The sequence below is a fragment of the Phalacrocorax carbo genome, chromosome 7 (assembly GCF_963921805.1).
Source record: "Phalacrocorax carbo chromosome 7, bPhaCar2.1, whole genome shotgun sequence".
NCBI lineage: Eukaryota > Metazoa > Chordata > Aves > Suliformes > Phalacrocoracidae > Phalacrocorax > Phalacrocorax carbo.
This window is the reverse complement of record NC_087519.1, coordinates 53,390,823-53,414,767: the sequence shown is the minus strand read 5'-3', so window position 1 is coordinate 53,414,767 and position 23,945 is coordinate 53,390,823. Positions and strand designations below refer to the sequence as shown.

At 43.8% G+C, this 23,945-nt stretch overlaps 1 long non-coding RNA gene across 2 annotated transcripts in view; it reads left to right on the top strand.

The window, feature by feature from the left end:
- The first annotated feature begins 14,543 nt into the window (after positions 1-14,543).
- The window catches only part of LOC135314417 (uncharacterized), a 118,787-nt gene continuing 109,385 nt past the window's right edge, over positions 14,544-23,945 (top strand). The window contains exon 1 of one of the 2 annotated variants that reach the window (XR_010373930.1): positions 14,544-14,780. This is a non-coding gene — a long non-coding RNA (uncharacterized LOC135314417). The remainder of the gene's footprint in view (positions 14,781-23,945) is intronic. The other variant, XR_010373929.1, reaches the window with a different exon arrangement.

Genomic DNA, 23,945 nt, shown 5'->3' with positions numbered 1-23,945 from the left:
TGGGAGGCTGTGAGCAATGTTTAGTGGGCATAAGTTGCAATCTGATTTCCTCTTGATAAAAAAACCACACGTAAGCTCACACACTGTCGGATTACAGGTGTGCATACTGGAAATGAAAATTTCCAAATTTCGAAACCCAGCCAGTACTTTACTAAAATTCCTTATGATGATACAAAATCACCGTGGGATTTTACGCCCAAATGTGGATAACCGTACTAGGATGCTTGCTGATTCCCTTCCAACCCTATTTATCTACTCATCGTACCTAACTTGGCCTGAGGCAGAATGTCTCAGCCTTTCTCATGGGCAATGCCTGGGACTGTGGGGGACGCACTGCTTCTCAGCACAGCTTCCCCAGGCCTGCTCACTCCTTGGGCAACCCTGGGAATTTCTGCTGCGCTCTCATCTGCTCATGTATTTTTATTCTCTTTGGTAACATGGGAAGGAAGCACTGGCAGCGTAAGAGCGGGAGGGAGGGAAGCAATATTGGATGATGTCTGTTATCCCAAATTACAGCAATTGCAGACCAGAGCATGAGCTCTGATAATGAGCTCGTATGGGTGGTGCTGCTGAGGTGAAAAGTAAACCCAGTACCCTGATGGCTTGTACTCACCTCTTTCATGCAACACTGGCTTGGATAATGCCTGCCCAGGTAACTTTCACACCTTGTCTTGCGAACTTTAGATCAGTGTTGCTGTGCAAAGGTCTCTGCTTGCAATTTCCACCCTAGAAGGGTTGCATTTTAATAAGGAGGAAACTGAATCCTGTAACCCAAGCTGTGTGTGTAGTGAATGAGTAAACTATGGGAAAACATGAGACACAGTACCTCCAATATGAGAACAAACAAACCAACCTGATATTGACCTGCCCAGTCAAACAGGACAGGGTTTAAGATTCTTCTCTTGCTACTAGTGTAGAAAAACCTGACCAGACCTGACCTAAATCCCTTTGGGACTACTATATGTTATTGCCCAATTCCTTTAGGTTTCTCAGCATAGGTGCAACTGGGTAGGTGGCTGCTGCCAGTGTAACAGTTTGGAAAGGGAATAAAAGACCCATTAATCCCTTGAAAAATCCACATGTGCTTTGCCTTGGGGCTCGACACTCAGCGTGACCCCGGTGTGCGTCCTGTACGCATGCAGAAACGTTCCTGCCTTTAGCCCTGTTGCCAGGAGCACATTTCTCTGCTGGGCTCTGCCGGCAGCCTCCTGGTAGCCGTCGCCAGTGGCACTTTCGCTGAATGTGCCGTCTGCTGGCACCCTCTCTTGGGCACTGAAGATCTACCATGGGCTAGTCAAGTCTTCCGCAACAGATTTTTTTTGGTAGCTTCTTCCTGTTTTTTTCCTTAGTGTTACCTGTTTCTCAACTTATTATCTCGAAGCTGATTGTTTCTAGCCCCTCCTTGAACCTGACACTCCATTTGTGTTTTCCTACCATGCAGTACTGCTACTCTGAATGTTTGAAGGTTTGGGGTTCTTCTTTTAATTTTACTTTGCTCTCCCATTGCAACGTCCACCCTCTGGCATTTAGTTTTGAGGTATAGTTTCCTGTAAACCTGCTGCCTCTAAGCCTTGTTCTCACTGATCCTGCTCGTTTGCTCCAAGGAAGTGCTTTCTGTGTGAATCCTCTGTCTGTGGGTGCAATGCACGTATGTGAGAGGTAGGGCACAGAGGGCAGGCACAGGGCTAATGTGAATGGGGCACATTCATACGGTTGGATTGCGTTTTTCTGTGGCCTTGGTCACGGGAATGGCAGTTTCAGTGGCTTATGTTGGATAACTTCCAGATTTGTCCCTTTGTGGGACTGAAAATGGCACTGAGAGGCGTCCGCACAGCTCACGCAAATGCCATAAACATTTATATACAACTAATGCACTGAGAAGCCACAGCTACTGTATGGTATGTCCAAGGCATGGGCACTTATCCAAGACAGTAATTCTTTCAGTGCGCTTACTTCTTTGGAGCGATGATGATGAGGGATTTCCTTTAACATCTATAGAGGACACCTGGGCCTGCAATGTTCTTTTTAGAAAGGTTATTTCAACAATAGCTAGATATTTTCTTGTCATTATACACAGTACAGTATCTGTTTCCAGAGTCATTGCTTTAGTAGAGAGACATTTTATTGAAGTATTATTCATTGGTAATGGTCATATTCTTGCCATGTATTGCCAAATAAATATAACAATAAATGAGCAAATATTACCACACGTGTGAGTGTCTGAAAACCTACAGTCACTGAAGGTTATGTGTGCAGATAAAGTGTAAAATAGCTGGAGAGGAGCTTAATCCTGCAGAGAGCTTCACTTGCTGCAAGGGGTCTGTGTCCACGGGGGTCCCAGTGGGTGTATTTGTCAGTGGTGGGCTGCCAGCCTCTTTTGCAGACACAGGGCTCAGACCTGGCAGGAAGCAGGCCCGAAGATGGACAGCACAGATAAAATGTCCCACGTAAAAGTAGCCACCTCTCTGAATTTCAGACATATGGCCATGGGAGCTGCAGACACACCCACCCACCCCCACCCCCAGCTATCAGAAGCCTCTCCTGTGCCCTTCTCCTGTTCCAGGTGCATGTGCGACCCATTCCTGTAGCATCTAGGGATTCTGTTGTGTTGATGTCATGTTACATTTTCTCCATTGGAGGCAGGAGGAGCTTGCATATTAATTATTAAGGCAAGAGAAAGATAGATACTTATCCCACTCAGCTACCCCAGCCTGGCTGGGGAATGTCAGTGCAATGCAGAAATCCTGAGAAATGTAGCAGAAAAACACTTGTTTCACCTATCTTTATATACATATTTATCTATAATATACAGATCTGGTGTTCCTGTGCTTGGATAAAATCACATAAACCACTGCTTAGAATCAGGGTTTCTCTCAAGAGGCTGTTTCACGTTGTGGCCAGTGGAGCCCAGGCTCAGCTCTGTGTTGCTGCTTGTCAAGCATCAAAACCCCTTGGGATCGCTGGCCGTACGAGTTCAGGGTCTCCCAGCCATGGTTCATACCTTGGCTGCGTTATGAGTTACAGAATGCAGGCTCCAGGCCGCCGGGTCTGTCCCTCTCCCTTAGGTGCTATAAATACGTTTTGCTCCAAGTCAGTGCTGTCTGCAGGAGTTGCAGGCACGTTCTGTAAATTGCTGCCCTTGCAGTAAGGAGATGTGTAAAACATGACGTTTGTCTGTGTGTCAGAGCAGTCCTCAACATCGTTATAGGCAGTTATAATTTCCAATCTGTTGAGCTCACATTGTACAGTAAAACACTTCACCAAAAAGGTAGCGCTTCTTTAGATTGTCTTCTGCAAACGGGCCATTTAGGATGAAATGCTGCATGAACCCTTGCATGGCGATGCTGTGAATTGCTAACAAAGTATATTCCCCAAAGTACCCTACGATACCTCAGATGGATGCATACCTCGGTAGATTGATGTTCTTTCCGCGCTTACTGCCACACGAAGATCTGGCCTGTGGAGGTCACAGTTACCACCAGGCAAGAGATTCCCCATCATATGGAGGCGAACCAGCCCTGGGGAAATGTCGTTTGGTGTAACGTCCTTGGTCAGTGACCAGATGAGCAAACTTTATATTCACAAAACATCGCTCCTAACGTCAGAGCTTTTCTGACAATTTTCTGCCTGACTTGTCTGGTGATAAACCAGACAAAGGCTCGCTTGGTATGCTGGAGAACATTTTCTCCATTGGAGGCAGGAGGAGCTTGCTTATTAATTATTAAGGCAAAAGAAAGATACCTATCCCACTCAGCTACCCCAGCCTGGCGGGGGAGTGTCAGTGTGATGCAGAAATCCTGAGGTACGGGGGAGTTTGTGCCTAAAAGAGGAAACAGAGGGCTTCTGTTGCTCGCTGGTGTCCAGATGCCCCTCGGGTGTGAAGCCTCTCAGTGAGCCTCTCATTTGCCACCGCAGTCAGAAGACCTTCACGTTGGATGGATACACTTGTACCTGTGTGCACCTATTTAGTCAGCTGTCTTAGCTCCGTGGTTGCAGGGAGCCTTCCGGCTATTTACACAATGCTCAAGGAAAGATTTGCAATTAGATTAAAATTTTATGCTTTGAAACAAGTCTGACTATTCCCCAGGTCAAGATTCTCCCCTACCCACTCCTGCCTTGGATTTGAGCTGTATTTAATCAGTGTTTTGCTGCCCTTGCCAAGGTTGGTGGCCGGCATTATTGATACAGAGGTTTGAAGCAGGTTCTCGAGTGCTTTGCTGAGTCCCGTCCCGGGGCCGTCCTGATCAACTCTGAAAGACACATCCTGCCCAAACAAGGCAGGAGCGCACATGGGCGTTGATCGGATTATGGATCTTGTAGACCTGAAATTATTGATGGATACAAGTGCTTATACTTCTTGAACAGTATTTTCTCTCCTCTTTTATAAGTGTCTCCCTAGTGAAGAGAAACACATAATTAATTCCAAAAAAGGGAAAGCTGGAAACATCAGAGTCTTTCAAATTGCAGCACTTTTTTTTTCCCCTCCAAAAAACTAGTAAAAACAACAAAAGTACATGTTGGAAACTGTTATTAGGCTTCCACCTTAGGAAAAAAATGTAATTATTTTGTCAGTTACTTATTTCCAAAGGATTTGAAGGTAAGAAAAGGTATTCTGTGTGATTTTGTAATTTAAAGCAATTAGAAAGGCCCAATTTTGCAAAATTCTGAACTCTGGTAAGGACTTTGGTATCGAGGGTCCCTCTGGGATTTACACATTTCCTTTGCAAAATTGCAGGGCTTGTGTTCATAGCTTAGCTCTTGTTCTGCTGCTCTCCTAAAACCTGCTATGCTGGTGATTTTGAGGTGTTCCCATTGACGTTCTGCATGTTGGCACAGACCCTCATGTGGCACTGGTGAACTACACTGACTTGAGCTCTTCTTCCTTGCCCAGATTTCTGCTGACTGAAGAGGAGGAGGGAGAAACAGGAGTCTTACAACAGCTCCCTGTCACTGCTGGGTAGTCCCAATTCAATGGGTGAATTTTGGTGGCTCTGGGAAGGTGCCAGGAGCTCTGCTTGGCACTGTTAACCTTAACCGTCAGGGTGAGCCTGCAGGAAGAAGAGGCTCTCCAATTTATTGCTTTGACCCCATAACATGCCAGGTTAGTACTAGTTTAATTCCAGTAAATTCAATACGGTTACACCGGGGATCAATTTGTTCTGAAGTTTTTTTGGTGTATTCACACATAGAAGTGTCAGGTATTATTAGCAACAGAAGTTTATCTTGTGAGATAGTATTTAGAATGTGATAGAAGTGTGATTTTGTTTCATACTGGCAGATAATATAGGAAATGCTGTTTGACTCCCTTCACAGCATGGATTAGCAAAATTAGACTTGTCTCCTTTGCACTAACAAGCCCCAGAACAGAATGCGAGCCGTTAAATGACTGAAACTCCTTTCAGACACACGCACGCACAAAGCTCTGGGAAAATAAATCACCTAGGCTTCCGGGAGGACAGATTATTACAGAGTTCATACCTTTAGGGCATCCACTCTGCAGGATTTTTTGTGCACAGTGGCATGACTTTATGGTTTTATTTACATTTTCTGAAGAGTTCACATGACTTGTTGCTATGGGGAATGCTGCAGTTGTCTGGGATACCCTTTTATATTTACATCACACACACAGTTCTGCCTATATACTGGCTTGATGCTGCTTGACAGATCAGTAAGTAACTATGATAGGTGTGTTAATTTAACAGTTTGAGTCAGGTTTTAATCTAGTAAGAGTATTGTTGGATCTTTATTTTATTTCGCCATTTGTTTCTTTTTTCTTTCTTTGAATTTTTCATGAGTAATGCCTCTGGAACCCAGACAAACTCAGGAGCTGGTAAATCCTGTTCTCTGAGGCTGCCCATAACACTGCTTGCCCTAGGCAAGATTTGCAGAGAAGCTCATTTCTATATAGGCACCCCAATAAGTGACCAGAATCTGACTCGACCTTCAGGGCGCCAGCTGTCCCTTAGTCAGGTATTTGAGCATTTCTGGTACGGAGCCCTTGATAGGCATAGTGAACACTTGAAATTTTCCCTAAAATCTTTTGAAAATCTGCCCTCAAGGCTAAACCCTGAACTGATGTAGTGGAACAGAGAGACTTCATTCGTTTTCTTCTTGTGGGCCTTGAATCTGGCCCAAACTAGTTTCACTTACAAATAAAGCTCAACTTTGAGTGTAAGTTAGGTGAGGACAATAAGCATGAATTAAAATAAACAGATATTCTCAAGTCTGCTGTTTCAAAGCATGTCGTTGTGGAAGTTCGGTTCTCAGACTGTTCACACAGTGAGAAGTAAACAGTAATGTTTCAAAGTATTCCTGGAAAATTCCTCCCATGGCTGTCACCTTAAGCACATACCATCCTCTGCTTGGTTTTACAGAGGATTGTGCTAGGAAAGTCTTGGATTCAGAGCTCGCACCGCAGGCAGCAAGGCCTCAGGGTGCAATGAGAAAATTACCGTTTCTTCCTCAATAGATTCCTCTGAGCTGGAAAGAAGTGTCCCTTCCATGACATTTTCCCCTCTTCACTGTCTCCTTCCTTTTTTTTTTCCCTTTAAACTTTTCAAGATACCTGGCTTCCAAATGTCAGAAAGGAGCCTGACACTACAAAGTTTTAGAGCCACATAAAATCCTCAGAGAACTGGTTGGATGCCACAAAAACATTGCTCACATCCAAATGACATTGTTTTGGTTCTGAATGACTGTGCCTTTTGACCACATTCATGTTCTTCATTACTAACTGATCTCGGCTGTTCACGCTGGACTGCTTCTGCTCACATGCATGTTTAACGAATGACTGTCTTTCAGAGGAACTGAATAATTAGGCGTTTGTTCCCAGAAAAAGTATTAACTGTGTGTCATGTATTATCCATTTTTCATCAATTATTTATCACTTGTAATCCTTATTTAGGAAGTTCTAGTTATCCAGTCATCCAAGAATGGTGTCGTGCAACTGTGCCCTAATTTCATAATCCTATAAAGTCATGAGAAGCTGTTACTGCTTCTGGAAGTTGGTGCTGCTCCCTGCCCGTTCTTGTCCCTCATCCTACACGGTCCCTTCTTCCATCACAAGAACTCACTTGCTCTTTCGGAGGAGGATGCCAAGAAACTGATCTAGGTTAAAACTAATGCTACAAAGGAAGATCTTGGCCAGACAAATGGTCGTGTTGGTGCACAAAGGACCTGGCAGCACAGGGAGCACGCGTGAGTTTCTGGAAGACGGCCCGGCTTTGTCTTCTGGTGGCCCACGTAAACTGGCTTAAACTGATTGAGAAACAACATTGTAAAATGAGTATTACCCATTCCTGCGGAGGAGCTGACGTGTAGCCAGAGCAACAAGTCTGTGAATGCCCTAGATGGCAAACAGGTTTTAACTTCTCCTGGACGTGGATGCTTTCTCTTGCAGGGACGAAGGGATCCCCCTAGGTGCCCTTGGCAGTTCTGCAGCGCCAGTAGTCCCCACCGTAGCACTGTATGCTAAATTTTCAGGTGGGATTGCAGAGCGTGGCCTCATACAAAGACCCTGGCCAGCGGTTCTCTGTCCCCACTGGAAAAGTTAGCCTAGTTTTATCAACAGAAAAAAAGATTTAAATTAATCAAATAAAGACTTTGTATCATGTTAAGCTTTCTGTCCGGTCCAAGTTGGGACATTCCTGCCCACAAAATGGCTTTTTACTGCTCCATCCCTCTGTTCCCAGTGCTGTCGCCCACTGCATTTCCTCATACGTTCATAACCTGGTCTAATCACACAGGCTGGCAGCCAGGTGTACGCCACTGCAGGGGGGAACACCACTGGTTTTTTGAAATGCAAGTTATTCGATAAAGAGCAGCACAGCAGAGCATAGGTACAAACCCAGCACACTTTGAGGCTCTTACAAAGTATAACGAAGCACAATGTCCAATGCATCACCCTTTCTATCTATATAAAGCCTTGCTGGCAGTTTCCCCCAGTCTGGCCCACAGGATGTCAGTCATTGCCCTCTGCTCCTCACTCAAGAGCCAAGCACTAAATGAGGAAGAGAGTAGATGATGAATAGCAACAACAGGGTTAATTCTTTTCATTTCTGGGTCAGGAATAGGCTGAAACATTATCAGAGATGTAAAAAAAAAAAATTAGAAACAGCATGGTCATTTGAGGGAAAACAAAGCAAGCCCAGCATAGTGCCAATTACTAAACAGCCTAAAGAGGAAGACCTTTGGTGGCAATGACTGCTGATCAGCCACGGTGCTCTTGAAACAGATAACCATGTCCTTGCATTTCACATGGCAGTAAGAATGAAGAATAACCCCATTTTTTGCATGTATTTGCCCCATGCAGAGTGTTTCCTTCAGCTCCGAATGAGACAGGGCCCCAGTCTGGCTTGTTTTGCAGGAACGGCTCAGCTGCTAGAAGAGCTGGGCTCCCCTTCTTGGCATGCCTTATCCTCTCACTCTCCCTTTTGCTTTTCTTATTGTCTTACGGGTTGTTGACTTTTGGTTACTTATCTACTCCACCGCTCCCAGTCCTGCCCTGAAGAATGCACACAATGAGTCCGGTCTTCTATATCTCTTAACTCTGGGATATAAGAAACGGAGCAGCACATCTCAACAATGCACATTGTTCTTTGACCTTGAGCAGTCTGTTTGTGAGTTTAATTTTGCTGTCTCCTCCTCTAGCGTCTCCGGTAACCTCAAGCCTCTTAAGCCCCTCTCATCTCCTCTCCAAGGTCTCTTCCTACTTTGTGTTCTCAGAACTGCTTATCATGCAGGTAAGGACAAGCATCTGTTTACTAGAAAGGGAATTATACATTTAAACATCACCAGTCTGACACAAATTGATTTTTGTTTTAGGAGGTAACATGTAAAACATAAATAAAATACAGGCTTTAGTGGCTTCCTTCTAGGTCAGGTTGCAGCCACTCCATCACTGGTGTCTGATCATAGCAATGTTCACAGACTGTGCAACCCACCTCCCCACACTGACCCAACGGCAGACTTTCTCTGGAGATTTAATTCCCGCTGGGTGATTCGCATCACAGCCGTGTGCCTGTTTTTAACTCCAAAGTGGTACAACAAGACACCTCCAGCCCTCTATACTGGTTTGTGTCTGAATCGCACCCTTTCCCTCTGTGGTGTCTTCTGCCTTGGGTGACTTTACGGACTAGCTGAAGCTAGTTGTCCTGTACCATGGCCATTCATCAACCTGAATGTGTGCTAAGGTGTGGGGATGGGAAATCTCAGGTGTGGAGACACCTTGGGACTGCTGGGAGGCTCGTGCAGCGCTGTGGAGTGAGACCAAAATTGGGTTCAAAGAAGAGCTGTGTGTACAGCTCCAGACACGCCGCCCCCTTAAGAAAAGAAGATGCGGTTTAAACCTTAAGGCACATCAGCTGGAGGTGCCTCACAGCTGCGGGGCTGAAGACCCATTTGCTTCCCCTGCAAAGTCTTTAAGATTAACCCAAAGCACCTGCAGCCCCACTGCAGTGAGTCAGAGAGAGGTTTGCATTGTCTTTTAGCTCAGTTTCCCCCTGTAGCACAAGGGCAATGTTGTCTTTAGTTGCCCCATGAGCTCTGCAAGTAGATGATGATTTACAGCTCTGAACAGGGTCTTCGTGGGCAAGTGGTGGGTGCTAAGGAGAAGGTTAGTCAGGGGATTGTCCTTGCTGACCTCTTCTGCCTCTGAGGATGGTTGAGCTTCCAGCAGTGCTGCAGAGGGGTAAGTGTCTGCGTTTGCCTCTGTCGTGAGTGACTGCAGTTAGAGCTCGGGGGGGTGTTGTGTTTGCCTAGTCCCAGTGCAGTCCAGTGCAGAATGGTCTCAGCCTGAGCTAGGTGAGCCCCTTCCTGACTCCTGCTTGCTGGCTGCCATGTACTTCCATCCCTGTGGTTGGTGTGTGAGCTACTCTGACAAAAATAGCTCCTTTCTGCAGAAACCTGTTGTATCCTTTATTGCTCTGACTCTGTACCCTGTGTTTTAATACCAAGCTGCTTGCGGCCCCTGCCATTTCGCGTGCTGTTTGTGCTCAGCTCCTGACTGCTCAAAAAACCTTAATGCTGACCTGTATTTACTGACAATTGAGCTTTCCATGGTTTTGTAAAAAAGTATATGCTGCTTTTGATCATGAAGGGAATTAATGCAGAAAATCAGCACAAGTTGTCTACCTTTTGAAATCTTAAGCGTGAGGCTTTCCTTTTAATGTCTTATTGGAAGTTACTATTTTTAAAAATCATAGAAGAGCTTTTTGTAGTGCAACATACATCTTGGAAGGGCTTTTCAAGTATCTGTATAATTCTTGGGAGGACATTTTTTTTTTAATAGAAAAACTCTTACTATTGCTGTTCTTGAATTTACCATGAGTTGTGTTGAAGTAATACAGAAGGTCAAAAAAAGCAACTTACTGCCTTTGGGTCAGCAGAAGTTCACAGGTCTTGCCTGTGACCGTACCTGTTTGTTACAGGTTGGTCTGACTTCTGTTGGTCCCTTCTCCCAAGTCACTAGTGATAGAACGAGAGGAAACGGCCTCAAGCTGTGTCGGGGGAGGTTTAGGTTGGATATTAGGGAAAATGTCTCCACTGCCAGAGCGGTCAGGCCCTGGCACAGGCTGCCCAGAGAGGTGGGGGAGGCGCCGTCCCTGGGGGGGTTTAAAAGACATGTAGACATGGCACCTCAGGGCATGGTTTAGGAGACCTGGGGGTGTTGGGCTGATGGCCTGACTTGATCCTAGAGGTCTTTTCCAACCTTCATGATTCTATGATTCACGTGAGGGAAAGAGCGAACAGAAAGAGCGGACTTATACCAAAAAAGAAACGACGACCATTGTTGTTGGATATGAGGAGCTACCATATGTTGTTAAAGGCAATTACTTTGCAAACAAAACCGTCACCACAAAATGTCTCTATTTGATTGCAAGACAGCTTCAAAGGTCCAGAGAGCTTTGTACTTGGCGTATAACATGAGATTTTTAGGCACATGGCTTACAGTGTAACTTAGCTAATTCTGTGGGTAGTTCTTGAAACTGGCAGGGGTTGTCCCTATTGCTCTTGTAGGTTCTTCGGGGCCCGAACTGGATAAATGCATCTCTTCATGTATTCTCTTTACCCTTGGTAACGTGTTCTCGGGTATTTTTATTTCTTGACTATACCTAAGAGGCAGTCCAGTCAACCTTGTGTATTTTCTGCTCTCATTCCAAGAGTGAGGCTGTATTTTAGTAATTAACCAGTAAGAGGCCAACAGGGGTTTCCTGGAGAATCTAGGTGATGACAAGTAAAGCCTGCTTTCAGGCTGAGTCTTCTGGGAACGTGCTTTTGAAATCTGGAAAAGTTGTCCTGGAGAAAATCACTCTTGTACTTAGGAAGTATTTTAATCAGTATTTCAGTTAAGTGTTCAGGCAAAGGAAAACAAAGGAAACCGGTATCATTAAAGAAAACTGTGAACATATTGTATATTGCTACATGAATGCTTTCAGCAGGGGATATATAGCTCAGAATGTATTTGGATCTTAAAATACTATTATTCTGAAAAGTGGAAATGAGAGAAAATATCTGATGCTATGTGAAGTGTTGCCAATCTATACGAGCCTTAAGTTTTCTAGTCCTCGGGACGTGAATCAAAATGTAAGATGCTGCGTGGGGTGGTCGTGCGACTCTTGGGACAGCTCATGAAGGCTGCGGCAGTCCTCGTTCCAAGTCATTAGCTAACCCAGATCCCTCTCAGCCTTGGGGGCTCTGTGCTGCCCCAGGGCCTTGCTCCCCAGACCTTTCCTGGGAGCAGGCAGCTCCTGGGTGTCCTCATCTTACTTTCCACTTCTTAGTTATCCAGCTGATTTATCAGGTGTGCAGCGCTTCTTACTCTAGAGGTCAGTGTAATGTTAAGAATGGAAATGGTGCATATCCAATTCCCTTTCCCTGATGAGACGTTCCAGGGTGAACTCTAAATTATACTCCTTCCCATACAGGGTGGAGGAGAGATTTCATACTGGGGAAATGTACTTGTAAAAGCACAACAGCCAATATGGGAAGCTCAGAGGGCGTTAAAGAAAACAATCATTGAGCCTCTTTGTTGAATGGAAGTTATGAATGCACTAGTAGTAATTTTCTGAAGCCATAGACAATAACATAATGTGAGTGGGTGATGGAAGAAATTACATAGGATGAAATTTAGAGAGCTGACAGCAGCCTATGCATCACTTAAGACCTATTTCTGAGGGCTTAATTGCGGCTTAAATAGCATGCAGGCCTTGTGCTCATCTTCTGTGTAGAAACAAATTCCATCTCGAATGAGCACCATGAGCAGAACATGGAAAATGTAATCTGATCAGCTGTAAAACTCCTGCTTTGGGGAAGGGCTGTTCTGAACTGAGAACAGATGTGGGCAAAGTAGATTTATGTTGTAGCACGCACAGTATAAAGGTCTAATGTTGTGTTTCGCCATAGGATGCACTGATGTTAGTCCAAAGAGATGCCATGAGAATATCAATCTTTAAACAAATGGGAAAACTGAGTAATGAGCACACCCCAGGCGCTGGGGTAATCTGCTCCATTTGTGAGCTGTGTGGCTGATAACCCTGAAAGCAAGCCTGCTTACAAGTGCTTTGGAGGCCTTTATTTTACTTTTGGGCTGGCTTTCTGCAAATATTCAGACTTAGTGGTGTAAGAGATTGCTAAAGTAAATTTTCGGCTTGGTCACGTGAGAGGTCAGAACTGGTCACGTGTGGCTTTGCTGCAAGGTGGTCGCACGCTGGCTCAGTAAGAAAAGGAAGAGCTCTGTACAGCCTCTCCGAGAGATCAAGCTAGCGAGCCCCTTGGCGTAGTGAATATTGAACAATTTTTCAGTCAATTCTCAGAATGATTTAAAAAAAGTGCGGTGGGTAGAATTAAAGCTGAACCCATTGAACTTTTCCTTATCTTTTCATGCATGGATTTCTTGTAATATTTAACTTTTTCTTTGCATTTTCCGGACTTGGGATTCTTAGTTCTGAGACAATCAATATTCCCTTGTAATGTATTTTGACGTACGTTCCTGATAAGCATTTTTGAGTTGAAGGCCTAACATGTTTTTTTTTGTCAGAACAGAAAAGGTAAATTGAAGTAGTCTCCTGGTAGCCACCTTAAAAGCAGAAATAGAGATGAAAAATTAGGACTACACTAATAGCGCTTCTCAAAACACAAAGCTTGATGGATTTAACTGTTTTCTTTTTAATTGAGAAGCAACTTGCAAATCATTGCTGTTGTCTGCGGAGAGATCTGTTATTCAGATGTCTGCTAAATGGTTTGCGTGAATTCTATTCCGGTTCTGGGTTTGTTTGCAAACCATTCGCAAATTGTCTACTTTTATTATTCACAGTGTGTGATTGGGCATGCGGTATATTTTCTGCTCTCTGGTTTAACGACTGAAACGTTTTGACAGGGAATAGCGAACGGTGAATGGCAACTAGAAAACAACGTGCAACTTGGGGCGTTTGCAAAGACTTTCAAGAATATTAGCGAGCGAAAGAACGCTGCTGACGCCTGGGTAGTCTGACCTCTGTGAATGATGCTGATTCACATCTCAGCCATTTAGCTACGGATCTATTTGAGTCAGTTTGTTGTTGGTCCAGCTCTGCTAAGTTTGCAAGCAAAATCATTGTCTGCGAATGATGCGTCTTTCAGTCAATTCAAGCCTTGAATTGCTTGTAAATAAAGTCTAATTCTGAAACTTGGCCACAGGGGAACAAGTTCTCTGATTTCCATATGAACTAAAATAACGTACTTCAGTCCTCTAGGACTGACGCAGAGGCAGGTGCTGTGTTCTTGTTCAAAGAGTTAGAAATGTGGTGCTAAAGTCAGTTTGCCTGTACATTAGCATTAGAAACTCTGCATTTCTGAGATCTAAAACTAACTTAAGGTTATTTAAAGATATCCTGATGCTCTTATTCAAGTATAAGAATTAGCCTACTTTTATTTGATATAAACCTCATTCTCTGTTTCCATGCAAAACCCATAGAATTTCTTCACTTCTTCAGCTTGGCAATAGAAACCCAACCCTGTTCCAGCTCAGAAGGGTTGAAATGGTGGATGGTGTGATTCTCACAGAGAATATGTGCCACTCTTCCCCCCCCCCCCCCCCCCGCAGCCTGGGGTTCTTGAGCTGTATGACAGATTAAGATTTCATAACACCGCAGGCAAAATTCTTTCCCTTGATCTGTGCTGTAGATTATCGTTTGCATTTTCTGCACACATGGTACTTTCATTTCCATCAATGGGAATTCCACATGCCGAATAAGGAAGAAATATTTGCATTCTGGATAAGTGCCTTATTTGGGCGCTTATTAATACTTATGCACTCGGGCGAAACTCCTACTGACTTTGATCTTGTTGGCGAGCTGCCCGCTGGATTTGAATCCCTGGATTGAAGAGTTGGTAAATGGCATTTTAATGGCAAGGGTCAGCAATGATTGCCATACAACTTCTCCCGCTTTCCCCACCACAAAGCTATCATCTGAAGTAAGGCATTGCAGTTCTTTTTGGAAGATTAATAGTTCTCTGCTAGTAACAGATTTTCCACTCGCCAGAAAGCAGTACACCCACTGATGAGTTTATCATTTGAACTTTGAATCCAGTCGGGAAGTTGAGACGTAAACTCCTCCGTGATGGTGATTTGTGGTATATTTCCAGTTTTCAGGGTCAGGTTATTAACCAGAGTAACAGTGATATAAGTGCGTGTTGTAGGGAACATGAATCAGAGGAAGTGTCTGACAAAGACCTCACTGTGCAGGCAGCTTTCCCAGGAGGCTGTGAAAGTCTGACATGTGTCACGAAGCTCCAGGTGTCAGGTTTGAAAATACCACAAGTATTAACAACCTGCATATGTGTATATAAAACTTTTTTCTTGGCAGCATTTTTGGTACTCGGAAGACTTTATGCTGTGGCCTGTCTAAGGAAGGATTTTCATTTTGCTCGGAGATGTGCAGTTCCTAGAGTTTTTCTTTGCTTTTCCCTGTCGGTTTGAGGGAGAAAAATAGCAACCAGAAACTAACACGACCACCTGTAGTAGATGGCTTGTAACTTTTTCACATGGGAAGTGTGTTTCTCACTTTGTATTTAGTAACAAAGCTCTGGGCTACTGTTAAAATTAAGACATTGAAAAAGCATAATTGTCTGCAGATTTCTAATGCTTGTCCTGTCATCCTGAAAGTACTGAAATATAAAACAATCTGGGAGAAAACCTGTGGTGTAAAAGGTAAATATTATTTGAGCTGTGCTAACACTGAAAATCATTACCCATAGAAAATTCTGATATTCTGACGAGCTTCTGTCCTGAACTGGAATAAATATTGAAAATATCAGGGAGTTCTGAAAAGCAACATAGTATAGAAGTATTTAACCTTTTGTTTAGAACCAGTATAATGTTATATGTGTTGGGAACATGCTATGGACGTTGTAGTTCAGGTGTCTGTTGCCTCTGTTCAACTGCAGGGGTTAGATAGCTTTGCAGTATGGTGTATCCCATGCTACGCTCTCTTTTATGGCTTCCATAAAATATTAAACAGGGAGCAGAAACCAGAAAGTACTTCCTGTGCCAGATTTTGGTCTGGTAGAATCTGCTTTTGCTGGTGGTTTTTTTTTGTTTGTTTGTTTGTTTGGTTTTGTTTTATTTTCTCCCATAGCAAATTGCTTTGGGGGGGGAAAGACTCCTAATTGTATCTAATGATAATATGGACTGCAACCTCTTGTACTCAGAGTTATGGTATGGTAAGTTCTCTGTGCTGTAACGATCCGTTCAGATCTACGGTCTTAGGTGGGGAAAAAAGTCTGCCCTTTGCATTCAGAATAATGCTGCATCCCACTTCTGTAGCGACTCCTACTCAAGTTGATGTAGACTGCAGATTCGAGGGTGATTCATATGCAGGGAAGTTACACAAGTTTTGTGGGCAAGGTGAATAGCATGTGAGACTTAGTAGTACTTCGGTTGGGCTTAGAGAAGAAGCATTTCTGTCCTGTTCTGGTGGCATAAGCCGTGACCAGGGGTCAGGAGGTGAAGCCTTTAATCGCACTCTGCGAACGGCCTGCCTCTCTCCTCTTCTGCATGGTGGCTCCTCAGCTTTCCTCCTGGGCAGAGAAGGTAGTCCCCAATGAGGAGCTATTGTCACGTATTTACACATTCGAGTGCTAGTTCTCTAAATAAAATATGCACGAGAAATTTTCTGCACGTTGCACGCTGCTAATTCTGTGCGTTGCAGATGTGGGGGGCTGAAGCCCTGGGAGAAGCAGCCCATTCTCACGAGCGCCCTCCTGAAGGCTTTGCTTTAGCCGCTAGGTGATGTAGCGGCTTCTCTTTGTGTCCGAGGGAGAAGCTTGGAGAGTCTGGCATATGAATTAAGAATGAGTAATTGGAGAAGATCCCCACTAGAAGCAATACACAGACTAGATAATAGGCCTCGGAAAACTAACGAGATGATAGGGCTTCTAACTTTACGTTTTCTAATTGCTTCAGATGAAACCCCATTAGAAACAGCTGGTCTGATTCTCAACTGATATAAATTGTCATATATTTTTAGATTTAAATAGCACTTGGCTGGCCTACCCCAGACGTAAACTCTGGCCTAGATTATGTGAAAGCTATCAGCTTGGAATGGAAACTTCAGTGCTGCTTTTACAGACGAATTTATTTTAATGTATTATCAGGAAAATCCAGCATATTTCCAGGTATTGTGTATCTGAAAAAATAATCATCGATACAAGACTGCTATGAAGAGAGAATTGAAATAATGCATGTATCCACATCATCACTGCTCAGGGCAGCTAGATGAAACTTGAGTCCAAGCCACATGCTGGTAACAAGTAATCTAGGGCCAGATGCTCCGAGCCAAGGGCGTCTTCAGCTGCCTGAATCCACAGAAAGAGAAAGGTATTGTATTTTTCAGTGGCTGCTGAGACCCACACGGAACTGGAAATACATTGAAATGAAATGACTGAAAATAGCTTTCTGGTAAGAGTGAAGTGAATCAGATTTAAACAGATTTATCCTGTGAGACATTGTGATTCTTAGTGGAAAGACAATTAACAAATAATTTGTTGTTCATTCTAGGCCAGATTCTCTTCTACTTTAAATTCAGAAGAAATCGCAAATCTGGCCCTTAACAGTTCCTCTTAATTGGAGTTTGGATGACTGCTGAGCAGTCCATTGCTGTAGCCCTTTCTAACAGTGGTGTGCTTATAGATTTCTGACCTGTGTTGAAAGAATTGTCTTACGCCCGGATCTAAGGCCCAAGGGAGGTGGGTCATGGTATCGGAGGTCTGCAGTGATGCAAAATGATGGGGGTGAGGAAGTTTTACTTGTCTCTGGTTTCTACTTTTCCATTATGTGTTTATTTACTAAGGTCAGGGGGGGAAAAAAACAGAGCAGGATTAAAGTGGGAGGGAAAAATATTGTCCAATAACCATGAGCTAACCACTGATCTCTGGAAGATAAGATTTTTATAGGCAATAGTCTATTTCTGACCTAATTTAAACTAATTTCAGAGCAGTCGATGCCAATATACATTGCTTTAAAAGAAAGACTTCAAATGAGCTCACTCAGGGAATGAAGCAACACTGAAGTTCTTGGCTATTTGAAGCTGTGGGACTCACTTTTGGGGAATAAATTGTCTGAAAGAATTGGATTCCAGATTACTTTCCAAATTAATGACAACTTTCCTGCGTGTTTGTAGTTTCACAGAATTACATAATCAAGCAATATAGAGCTGCGTGAGTAATTATGGGTTATAAACCTGAAGCCCTGTGGTATAGACATCGATATAAATATACTCAGCAATAAAGGATTGTTATGTTAATCTGTATATATTGATCAGTTAAAAATTATTAAAAAGACGCTATTCAAAACCACATGGTTTATAATGGGACATTAGTCGAATTAAAATTCTCACATCGCAGGTGACAAATATCCTTCCTTTGATAATAAAACATTAACAAAGCTAGGAAAATTCTAAAAATACAGCGGTCTTCTCTTGTTGCTTTTGCTTCCCTCAATGCAGGCGGTGTAAATCGCTGCTCGCGTTACTGCTATTTACGTATTACTGCTTCCTATCATCTGTTTCGTGTTAGCTGTGCCACAGTTCACGGCTTGAATCGCAGCCGTGGCTGGAGACTCTTTCGCCACAATTGTTTCCATTGCAGTTAAAGCATATGAGGTGGTATTAAAATTGACCTTGGTTTTTTTGAATGAGTTGTTCTACCAAAATTTTAGTTTGGGGATGCACTTTTTAATTTGGCAGTGCCCTGATGGAAAAATTGAAGGCAGCGTACTGGGAAGCGAGGCTGGGCAGAAGAATACAAAATGGGACTGGCTTGAAAGCTACGTAAATTAAAAGCCCTTCGTGGAGTTGGACAATATTTTAGAACCTCAGAGGTCATGTTCTCATGCTTTTGTGTCCAATCTTAACGATTAAAATTTACTTCTTCTAATGTGAAGGCCAAGGATTTCACATAATAACATGCTTCCAAGAGGAGTTTCAAGTCATTAATACTGTAAAACCCGTTGTGAAATTGGGAGGGTGGCCAAGTGGTAGGACAAAATACTTGCATGTATTGGTAAGATCCCATTCCAGGAAAGAAAGAAATCCAAAACTGACATCACCTGGCCATCTGTCCCAGTAACGACTGCATTACATTCCAGCTTAAGTGAATCTAGAGGGGACTATACCCTTTTCTGGACTCGTTCAGTGAGACTCACTTTTACACCTGCAGCTTATGTTAATCTACTGATAACCCTGTTTCTGAAATCAGCTGCATTGAATGTGGATACACTTAAAACTTCAGAAATATTTGGTCTCATTTGTTTCTCCTCCTCCTTTTTTCCCTCCCCCCCCACCCCGAACATTGATGCTTTCAGTGGAGGTTCATCAGATAGTTGCTGCTCTAGCCTAGGTGTTTCTACATGTGCTATAAAAGCTTGTATTTATCTTCATTTGGTCAAGACTCTTCAGCTGATAGAAACTGGCCCTCGCTGTGCTGAAAGCAAAGGGGCTCTGCTGATGTCTGTCAAGGTTTGGAGCTGGACGTACCAAACTCGTCTCCAACATGTGCATATCATCACTTCTGTGTGACAGCAGGGGAGAGGGAGAGGAAGGAAAAGTAAACACAGCACAAAGCATCAGCCCCTACTTCGTATTTTTGTATCCTTCGACCGTTCTCAGTAGATCATCTTCTCTGTCATGGATGAGGAAGACAAGTACTGTTCACACCAAAATCTGGCAATAAATCTCCTGCTTGCTTATATGGCTGCTTCTAGCTCTGTTTCGGGATATGTTTTCAGAGTAGTTGCCAATGCCACTTATCAGTGAGTAGGTCTGAGGAGTGAGAATTTGAATGAGATGCCTGCTTAGAGACAAACATGGAGCCTTTTAAATCACAAGCCTTGTACTGATCTTTATTTTAGGACCCAAACCAGAACATGCATCCTTGAGTATTTACTGGCTTTCCATTAGGGGATGTCTGCAGTTGCTTACAGGTTTTGCTTTTTAAAATCTTACCACATTTTAAGAATTTGGACTGAAATTAGAAGATACTCTCAAGATCTCAAACAGCAAAGATCTTAGTGCCGTTCACTCAGGTGCTCTCACCAGTAAGGGGAGGACTGGATTTGCTCCGTTGGTAGCTGGTAACATCTAGCTGACAGACTTGCATGAATAATTCATGGGAGAGAATGCAAAGACACCACGGCCAGACCTGACTCCCCCATGAGAAGAGGGGCTGCCCACTTTGGGAACACCAAATCTGATTCACACACATCCTTCGTGCTGAGTGAAGACCAAGGGGGTACCTTCTGGAGATGCTTTCCCAGTCTGCCCAGCATCCAAACCGAGAACGTGCCAGGACCTCCCGTGTGCCCCTAAGCCCCGTGGAGGCTGGTCCTTCGTGCTCCTGACGTTCAGCCTCTCCTCTCTGCTGCTGATGCAGCTTCGCTCTTGCGTGGGAGGTTTCGGCAAGACTCGGGCGGCTGTGGTCAAAGGTCTTTTAAGATGTTGAGTCTTCTGCCAAAAGGCTTGGTTTTCAAGGCCCTGTCACAATTTAATATGTGTGGAAAGTAATTATCCCAAAAATGTGAAGGAACAAAGGGATTATTTTTTTCCCTTTTAATCCCCTTGCATCTCGGTTTTGCATCTGTAAAACGAGAACAATACACTGCTGCTCATAAAAGTGAAGATGTGTATTGTGTTCCTCATGAATCATGCAAATGCTGTGTGATGTCCCATACCCTAGTAGAGCGAACAAGGAAAGAAGCAATGCTATTGTCAGAGCTCAGCCTTTACAGCGGCGGGAGGGAAAAGGCTGAGTGATTTTTCGGAGTGAGGATATCGAAGGAAGGCACTGACTAGTTGCTCTTTCTGCAAATGATTTCCACCCTTTTCACTGAATAAGCAGGGGATCTTGAAGAGAGATGGTGTATTGGAGGAGGACAAAATCGGTATTCCTGTGCATAGTAGGATGGAAGGAAAGTAGGGGTATCTTTGGTGTTTCTGGACATCCCGAGTACTAATTAAAATGAGGCCTGGAGGCACCTTTCCTGCCAACTCCAAGCCCCAGGATTGGATTGAATAGTACGGTGAAATAAGTGTTAGTGGGTTTTGGGGATCCACTTGGTCCTAGGGGTGACTATCATAAGTCCCCCTTCTGTAACAGCCTGCTTGTGGCTATGTCCCCGCTCGCGTAGCGGTCGGTATTCGCAGACCGTGCATTAACCAGGGCCCCAGTCCCAGCTGGTGACCCTGCTGGCAGCCGAAGCTGAACCGGCCGTCCCCGCCGGGATCCACGGGCATCGGGGAGCTGCACAGCCGAGGTGGGAGCGCCGGGGAGGGGGGGATGTGGGATATGTGCGATACCACTTCAGCAACGTGACCGGTTCCGCCTCCCAGTGAGCCCTGCCGGTGGGTGTGTAGGGTGGGAAGGGCTCCTCTTGTTTGCCAGACTTGGTCCTGTGCTCTCCCAGGCTCCTGCATCGCACAGATCGTTTTGTAAATGCGGAGATTTAGGATGCTCAGGAGGCGAGTTCCCAGATACGTTGCCTGTCTGATGCCGAAATATTTTAATTTGATTTCCCTCTTGAATGTTCTGCTTGCACAAAGGAAAGCTGTGACAGTGGAGGTATCCTTGAGTCCGCTCGAGTGAGGACGTTCCCGTTGTGCTGATATAGAGGCCACAGAGGAGAAGTGGTGTGACTCAGTCTTATTAGAAGGTATTAAACCACTTCATCTCTCACCCCTGCGAGCATAACCTGAGGAAGGCTGTGGGTGGCTATAATGTCGCTGTCTCATTTTTCTTTGTATTTCTGTTGCTCAATAAACATTACTGCGCTGTAGGAGAGTTAGAGGTTTTTATTTAACTGGAGCTGTGAAAGTGCTTGTTCCCCTCAAATTTCATTTCCTTTTTTCCTTTGTTCCATTGATGACTGGCATCATCTGTTCATCTCCTGGAGGGTTTTGAACTCAATTATTATGATTGTCTCTTGCTGCCCTTGTTTTCTGCGCACAATTTCTGTATTCCTATTGTCTTAGATTAAATTAGCCCAAATTTAATCCCTAGCCTTAGCAAATTTAAGCCTCAAAATAGGGAAGAACATTCCTAATTTTTAATATGGGAATTGTCTTGTCTTGCTGGCTTGGGAACTTTCTGAGCTTTTGAAAAGCAGTCATCTTGTTTCTTGTAGCACCTCAGTAGGTGTTCTTGCACTTTCTGCTCTTCCCCTCACCTTCTCATTTGCCCAGGACACACAGTTCATGGCTTAGCACCTTGGCTTCACAGATCATAAAAACTGGCCTGGCCTGGCAGTTTTTATTTGAGCAAATTTTTTTTTTTTTTTAATACTTACCTAATTTAGGATCAGGCCCTAAAGCATTGGGGTATAGTATATGTAACAAAACAAATGTCTTTTTCAATGTAGATGACTCTCTTCCCCACAAACCTCCAAAATTAATTTTGTGTTAAATTAAACTCTGGCCCAAAATGCAGGGAGGGAAGAGTTCTGCTTATGGAGATCTTCTGTTGGAATATCTTCTTGTGCCAAATGCAAAAAAAAAAAATAAAAATAATTTGGAAACAAAACAGAAAGATGAGACTTGTTGTTTCAAACTACCAGATTAAAATATGCACGGATTTTTTTTTTTTTAGAAGCTCATTTTCCCTTCTTTTATTAAACCTCTGAGGCAATTCACTGAATTTGGTCTGCATTTGCAAATCATTTCAGTTGTGAAATAAGCCCTTTTTGCGAGTAAAATATTTGCCTGAAAAATATTTGCTTGGCTCTAGCAGTGTAGCATATGGGCCCGTGTAATTCCTCTCCGTGGAGCGCGTTTAACCCCAGGTGACAAGCACACTGTCGGCGCTTAATAACGCGCGGTGGAGAATGTCTCAGAAACGTGTTGTGGTTCTTGGGATCTCGGCTGATTTTCCGCTTACCTGTAGCAGACCCTCACCTGGGGAAGACGGGTTGCCCCGTGGGCGCCTTCCCAGGCGCAGATTTCTCTCTGCGGCTGGAAGTTCCTCGTGGCGCTCCCCAACCGCCGGCCCACGAAACGCCCCTGCGAAGGAGCGCTGTGCGGCAGAAACGCTCTTCAAACCTCAGGCTCCCATAAACCGAGCCTTAGGCCTGCCCTGTGCTGAGCCAGGCTGCTTTTAAATTTCCTTACCGCCGCCTCGTTGCGTATTCCCCTCCCGTAGAGAGGAGAGGGGGAAAATAATGTAACATTTGGTAGTAAATTGGAGAAATTATGACCACGGGGTTCTGCATCCCTTGAGAACATTTCAGCTGTGCCGTGTTGGAAGCGATTTAAGCCATAGGTCCAGCCGTACTTCAGAGTATGTAATATATTAATTTTAATGACAGAAGTAGCGAAGGACACTTGGATAGCTGAGGTTCTAATACAATATGTAAGACTGAATGAAAAATAAATTAATTTTAAATGGTTTGCAGACATACAAAAGGTTCATTCACTGCATATAACATGCTCAGTAAAATAATATCCTTTAATGTGCTGAACTTTTCATGCTTTTCATGAAGCTGCATCTAATTGTACTGCTCAGAGTTGACTAATTCTGCCGCTGCCTGCCTTTGAGAAAAATAGCATTTCAAGACATGACTAACACTCTAAGTAGTCATTAATTCTTAATTAATTCAGAATGAAAATTAAACTTCTACACTGTATATATCAACCTGAATTCCATACAGAATACATACAGTCAGGTCATTTATTTTGCAATGAATATTACTACATGACTTTAAAAAACAAAAAGCAACCACAACCACTCAAAATATTAGCAAAAGCTAAGCCATTTCCTAATATAAATATTGGGTTTATTGTCATATATGTGTTAATGTATTATAATAAGGCTTTGTGTATATTTATACTGCATGATGAAGCTCGGCTTCTAGGAATATTTTACACTTGAACATTAAGTATGAGCTTATGATCGTACCGGTGTGAATGATCCACTATCTTTTTGTTTATGTTAAGAATATTTAATCTAACAGTCTCTGTTGTTTTCTGTTTGCCTTAATCAAAGGAGATGGGGTGGTTTGCCTATCTTTCTCCAAGCAGACATTTCCCTCAGCGGTTCCATGGGAGCTGAATTAAAGCTTTCTGGGCTGAAGTTCACATTCTCTTCATGATGCAATAGTTCTGTTTTATAGGTCTCGTGGGCTCCTCGAGACAACCCTTCAGTGTGCTCCCATGCTTGTCTTCTGTCCCAGCTGTGGCTGTGAAAGAGGTCCGAATAACCCTTATTAGCAGAAGCTTATACTGAGGGTGGGTCAGCTTGCTATCGTACCCTCCTGCGCTGATCCAGCTGGATCCAGAGGAGGACCTCAGTGCTTGGGGACACAGTGGGTGAGGGGACTCACCTTTACGTAAGGGCAACGGATTCAATAACACGTGCTTCTGATGATGCCCCCTTCCCCTGCCTGCCCGCTGAAAGCGTTTGGCCAGATCTAGGCTTGTGCAACA